Below are 6,038 nucleotides of genomic sequence, written 5' to 3' on the forward strand. Positions count from 1 at the left end.
TTATTATTATTTTTATTATTTTATTATTATTATTTTTTATTATTATTAGTATTAGTATTATAAAAATATTATTAACTGTTAGGAAATAAAGAAAAAAAATAACTGAAATCAACGAATTTTTTTGTTGAAATACTTTTTTGAATATTAATTGAAAATATGTATAAATTTAGCATTTACTTATAATATACTTCGGAATTAAATTTTTTTACAAGTTTTACAATTATTTCCCGCAGGATATTCAATAATTTTTATTCATTAATAATTTTGTTATTAATTCATTATTAATAAATGAATGAATGAATGAATGAATTTATTTAGTTATTTATTTATTTATTTATTTATAATAATAATAATAATAATAATAATAATAATAATAATAATAATAATAATAATAATATATTTTTTTTATTTGTCTTACGGACAAACGGAAATTTATTTATTACAAACAAATTTTATTTGCTACAATTAGAAATTATATTTCCGCCCAAAAATAATTGACTTGGGCCAAATAAAATTTTGATATTGAAAGTCGAGTTTAAAAAAATAAAAGGGTTAGTAGGCTGAGAGACAAATATACATTTATTTAACACAATTATATTATATTTGGTTCAAATGTAACATTTCTCTCCGCGAGAGTATATTTGTATAAAAAATACTTTCTTTTAATTTTAAAACAAATTCGAATTTTGAAATACTCTATTTATTTTATTTTTAAAAATTTATTTTCTATAAATAAAAAGTTAACAAAAGAATAAGTGAAGCAAGGAGGGAGGGATACTGCATGCATACACAAAAAATTTATTAATAATTAAATTCATTTAAAAAAAAAGTTGATTCGATAAAATTAAATTCAGAAGAAATTTCTTTTCGACCACCCATTAAAGGACAAAAAAAATTGGTTTGATAAATAATAATAATAATAATAATATATAAATGACGAAGAAGTGACTTATAAAAAATTGATATAAATCTTAGAGATAAAAATGACGAGACATTTCTTTTTTTCTCTCTTTCTTCATCATCAATATTTAACACGATGGCATGACAAAAAAGAATCATTGTATAGTTTGAAAGATTTATAATGAACAAGCACTTTAATCATCAAGTATATTAGGTGAATGGAAGGAAAGGAAGGAAAGAATACCCCAGAGTTTCAAGTTTTATATGAAAGCCTGATATCGACGCGCACTGTTCCTTTAAAGTCCGGTTGACCGACTTGACTTTTGTGAAACTTTCCGCTTAATCTCTGTAATTGATTTCATTTGCTCCAAGAAGGATCATTGATCCCAATAGTGATTTAATAGTACACATATTTTATATGGTTTCAATTCTTTTAACTTCAGTCATATGTAATTATTTTTATTATTTTATACCCTATATATCTCAATATCTAGACTATGTGGAAACATTTTTTATATTATTTGAGAAAATGTTCATATAGGATTATTACTTCTGTTTATAATGATTAGAAAATTACCTGAGTGTATTTTTATATTTTTTTTATTCTGTACTTTTTATATTTTTTATTCTGTGCTTTTTTATTTTTTTATTCTGTACTTTTTTTTATTTTTTTTTCATTTGTACCTTTTCAGGGTTGCCACAGGTCAGGGAAAGTAAAATTGGTCTGGGAAAAGTCAGGGATTTTTATAATTTAAGTAACTGGAAAAAATTTAATTTTGGAGAAGTTATACAAATGATTGCAGAAATTCAATTATTTTCAAAAGTAATAAAATTCTTCGCAAAAATTCAATTATCTTTAAAAATAATTAAATTCTTCTCCAAATTTCAATTATTTCCAAAAATTTTAATAAAATTCTCTGCAAAATTTCAATTATTTTCAAAAAATTTTTCTCAATTCAATGATTTTCAATATCTACGGTTTTAATAAAATTTTTCAAAAGAATTCAATTATTTAAAAAAAAAATTTTTGATAAAATTCTAAGCAAACCTTGCAATAATTCAATTACTTTCATAAATAATAACATTTTTTTTACAAAAATTCAATTATTTTCATGAATAATAAAATTCATCATGGAATTTCAATTATTTTTAATACAATTTTAATTGAATTACTCGAAAAATTTAATTATTCTTGAAAATTTTATTGGAATTTCTCGAAAAAAATTCAAATTTGTTGATAAAATTCTTTATGATAATTTAGTTTCGAAAAACATTCATTTATTCAATAAATTATTTATTTTTGTATTTAAATAATTGAATTCTTGTAGAATTTTCCAATAAAAATTGATTTAAAAATGAATATTATTTAAAATTTTTAGATAATAATTGAATATTAAAAGCATTATAGCATGAATTTTTAAAAATAATTGATAATTGAATTCTTTCGAAGAATTTGAATAAAATTGTTGAAAATAATTACATTTTTCGAAGAATTTACATAAAATTGTAGGTATTAAAAATAATTGAAATCCTGTGAAGAGAATTTTATTAATTTATGAAAGTAATTATTGAATTCTTGCAATGAATTTTTTCAAATTTTTTTTAAATAATTAAAATAATGTAAAGAATCTTATTATTTATGAAAATAATTGAATTCCTGCATCGAATTTTATTACATTTTTTTTTTAATAATTGAATTCTTTTGAGAACTTATATTAAAAAAGTAGATTGTGAAAATATTTGAATTTCAACGAAGAATTTAATTATATTCGTGAAATGTAATTAAATTCTTACGACAAATTTAAGAGATTAATTCTATTTTTCTAGGAATTCACTTTAAATTGTATTATAAATAATTGAAATCCTCGGAAAAATTTTATAATTTATGAAAATAATGGAATTCTTACAACGAATTTTATCAATTTTTTTTAAATAATTGAATTCATGTGAAAAATTTTATTACTTGTAAAAATAATTGAATTTATGCAACGAATTTTATTACATTTTATTTAAATAATTATATTCTTTTGAAAACTTGTATTATTATTTATTATTATTTCAGAAAAAATAATACTTCTAAATTCTATTAAACATTTCTTTCCTTCAATTATCAACATTTCAATGTATTCAATATATTTTTCGGATGAATACTAACAATTATTAGGGTAGGCGAACACTATTTTAAAAAAAAGTATTTTCTACACCTTTTTGTCTAAAAAGGCGATTTCTAATTAAATCTGTTTTCTGAAAAAAGTTTTTATAAAAATTTATAATTTCTAATATTTATTTTCCTAAAATTTCTAAAATTCCATAATTTTGATAAAAATTAGAAAATTGTTTAAAAATAAAGATTAAATTTTCTGTTTCTCAATTACAATTCTCTTTACAAAATTATAAGTTTCTTTTTGAAAATGAAGAAAAATTTTTATAAAATTACTATTTCTTATCACAATTTGTTAACAAAATTCTATTCTTCTTTGAAAAAAAATAATTTGCATCATTTTTACATTTAAATTTCCAAAGTTAATATATTTATAAAAAATTTTTTTAAAAAAATTTTAAATATCTTTAGGGAAAAAATCCCTATAATTTGTTAATTACGATTTTTAACTAGATTATTTAAAAATTTTGTTAAGTAATTTGCATAATTTCTATTTTTTATTATAATTTTTTAACGAAATATCAAGTATTTTTTTAAAGAATTAACAAATTTTCGTAAATTTTATTTTTTAATCATTTATGTACTTATTGATCGTGATTACAAAAATAGAATATTGTTAGAAAAAAGAAAAATTTTGAAAATTACCTTTATTAGAAAAATAAATTTTTAGAAAATTAGCTTTATTAGAAGACAGAAAATTTCAAAATCACCTTTATTAGAAAAAAGTTTTTTAGAAATTCACCTTTATTAGAAAAAAAAATTTTAGAAAATACGATTTAGAAAAACTGTACCCCAACCATTATTAGAAACATAAGAATGAAAATTAAAATATTTGCAGAAATTATAATTGAAATCTTTTGAGTTTGAATTTTATTACATTTATATGAGCTTAAAAAATGTTTGAGGGATTTCATGAGAAAATTACATGTATAAAAATTACATTTGAAACTTGAGTTGAGTAGAGGCATGTTTTTTCACTTGATAATTATATTTATTTTAATAACAGAAGCCATTAAAAAATCGCAAAAGAATCCAAGGCAAGAAAAGTAGTAATTTTGATTTTTCGAGGATTTTCTAAAAATCTCGGTATTTAAACTAAATTATAATTTCCACCCCTTGGAAGCAATTTTTTTCGTTTGCTAATTATTTATTTTAATGTTAGAAGTCATTAAAAAATTTTGCAAGAAGATCGAAGGCGGGGAAAGCAGTGATTTTAATTTATTTTATATTTTAGGATTTCTGAAAAATCCGTGACAAAAAATAAAAATCACTGCTTTCCCCGCCTTCGATCTTCTTGCAATTTTTTTAAATGGCTTCTGAGGCGTGAAAATGATAATATAGTTGAAATACCGAGATTTTTTAAAAAATCATAACTATTGTAAACATGCAAGAATATAAATTGAAATTATTAAATTTTTTCTGTGGAAAGCAGGTAGGCAGATTGCTACCGGGGCAATTCTTTAAATCATTAACGCGCGCGTAGGTCTTTGCTAGTAAAATTAAATATTTGTGGCAACCCTGCTTTTATATTTTTTTTATTTGTATCTTTCATATTTTTTTATTAGTACTTTTTATATTTTTTTGTTTTGTACTTTTCATATTTTTTTATTTTCCATTTTTACTGCATTTATTTTTACTTATACTGCGAAAAAAAGTCTATTTGATTCAAATAATCGATTACTTGCTCTGTTTTCAAATAAATATTTTACTTTTGAATCAAGTAATTTTATGTTCCCTGTGAATAAAATTAATTTATTCTTCAGTGAAATATTTTTATTATTTAAATTTTCTCATTTTTTTCTATCTTCTTCAAAATATTCTTAAGTTTTGAATTTTCATTTTATTACAATAATAAAAAATATTATATTCTTTAAAAATAAAACGGATAATAGTTTGGAAGGTTTGTTTCTCAAACAGAGGAAGGTTTGTTGAATGTTTTTTTATTATAAAATTCTGCTTGAGGCTTCATCTTCACTGGAATATATTGATAATTATTGGTTTTCTTTACATATAATAAAAATTTTAAATATTCTAGTAATAAAGAAAAGAAATTTTTTTAACTAAAAATATAATAATAATAATTGATAATAAACATGAATTATAATAATAAATAATTATAAATAGTAATAAATAGTAATAATAAATACAATAAAATATAAATGTTATTTTTATTGAAACATATTCAGAATAATTATTTATACAAGTTACTAATTGAAATAAAATTCTTTTAAATTTTTGTTGAAAACCAGTTACAATTACTTTACTGAAAAATTTTAACAATACACGAGATATAAACAAAAGAATGAGAAATTACAGAAAAGTAATGAATACATGTCAATTTGCAAAATTATTTAATCCAACGAATGTTATAGTATTTTATACAATATTTTTACAGTTCACTTTGAATTGGTAAAAAAAATACAAAAATATGGTATTGTGTAATATATATATAAAAGTTTCATGAAGTAGAAAGTAATTATCGACAAAATGCCACCTAATTAAAATTCGCAATTAACACACGTAAATTAATTAAATAAATCTTTGTACAGTGTAATTCGAAGCTCTTAATTTAATAATTATATTTATAACAGAAAATATTAAAAATAAATATCTTGAAAGTTTCAGAAATATAATATTAATAATTATTATTATTATAAACGTAACAAAAACGTAACGAAATTTAATACTTAGGTATAAAAAAATGAGAAGGTAATATTCTAAATTTACACGTTTTCACACTGGTGAATTATTATTCGAGTCTAATTAACCCTTTTCTATGCTGCATGAGAATTTAAATTTTTTGTACTTCGAAATTTTCATTATGTTTTTTTAAATTTATTTATTTAAAATAAAAAAAATTTATTTATTTATTAACAATATATACGAGCTGGATGCCCTTTGTATAGTAAATGAAAAATGAAACGAAAGAGAATTTTAAAAGAATTTTTTAAAAAATTTCATTGGAAACTAAATTCTT

At 19.9% G+C, this 6,038-nt stretch overlaps 1 protein-coding gene across 1 annotated transcript in view; it reads left to right on the plus strand.

Moving 5' to 3' along the window:
• LOC122511377 (RYamide receptor) overlaps nucleotides 1-6,038 on the plus strand; it is a 199,893-nt gene that overhangs the window by 23,527 nt on the left and 170,328 nt on the right. The gene's annotated exons all lie outside the window — the stretch shown is intronic.

Source organism: Leptopilina heterotoma, unplaced genomic scaffold (assembly GCF_015476425.1).
Source record: "Leptopilina heterotoma isolate Lh14 unplaced genomic scaffold, ASM1547642v1 Lhet_81, whole genome shotgun sequence".
Lineage (NCBI taxonomy): Eukaryota > Metazoa > Arthropoda > Insecta > Hymenoptera > Figitidae > Leptopilina > Leptopilina heterotoma.